At 42.3% G+C, this 761-nt stretch overlaps 1 pseudogene across 1 annotated transcript in view; it reads right to left on the bottom strand.

The window, feature by feature from the left end:
* The window catches only part of LOC105502149, a 1,152-nt pseudogene extending 666 nt beyond the window's left edge, over positions 1 to 486 (bottom strand). The window contains exon 1 of the transcript XR_001000287.1: positions 3 to 486. The product of XR_001000287.1 is annotated as a glyceraldehyde-3-phosphate dehydrogenase-like (transcript). The remainder of the gene's footprint in view (positions 1 to 2) is intronic.
* Between the last annotated feature and the right edge of the window lie 275 nt (positions 487 to 761).

The following is a 761-nucleotide window of genomic DNA, read 5'->3' as shown; positions in this document are numbered from 1 at the left end:
ACGATCTTGAGGCTGTTGTCGTACTTCTCATGGTTCACACCCATGACGAACATGGGGGCGTCAGCAGAGGGGGCAGAGATGATGACTCTTTTGGCTCCCCCTGCAAATGAGCCCCAGCCTTCTCCATGGTGGTGAAGACGCCAGTGGACTCCACGACGTACTCAGCGCCAGCATCGCCCCACTTGATTTTGGAGGGATCTCGCTCCTGGAAGATGGTGATGGGGCTTCCGTTGATGACAATCTTCCCGTTCTCAGCCTTCACGGTGCCATGGAACTTGCCATGGGTGGAATCATACTGGAACATGTAAACCATGTAGTTGAGGTCAATGAAGGGGTCATTGATGGCAACAATACCCACTTTACCAGAGTTAAAAGCAGCCCTGGTGACCAGGCGCCCAATACGACCAAATCCGTTGACTCCGACCTTCACCTTCCCCATGGTGTCTCAGGGATGCGCTGGTGATGCAAAAGAAGATGTCTTCTTTTCCTATTTATTTATCTCTTTTTTCCTTTTTTATTTCTAGAAACATTTTAATTTTGTACTATAAATTATGACTGTTAAGTACCTTTATTTCTATCTTTGTTTTGGTTAATATTTTGGCTGATTAAAAAAATAAGTTAAAAAGTTTTTTTTGATCAAGGCCATTACTTTGTTATTAACATAATTTGAGACAAAATAACAATAAAAATCAACATTGATTAGTGAAAGAACAATTTTTTAGCCCCTAGTATCATTTTCTCTCCCACCTGACATAAAAGTT

This window comes from Colobus angolensis, unplaced genomic scaffold (genome assembly GCF_000951035.1).
Source record: "Colobus angolensis palliatus isolate OR3802 unplaced genomic scaffold, Cang.pa_1.0 Scaffold776, whole genome shotgun sequence".
Taxonomy (NCBI): domain Eukaryota; kingdom Metazoa; phylum Chordata; class Mammalia; order Primates; family Cercopithecidae; genus Colobus; species Colobus angolensis.
This window is presented reverse-complemented; position numbering and strand designations above follow the sequence as displayed.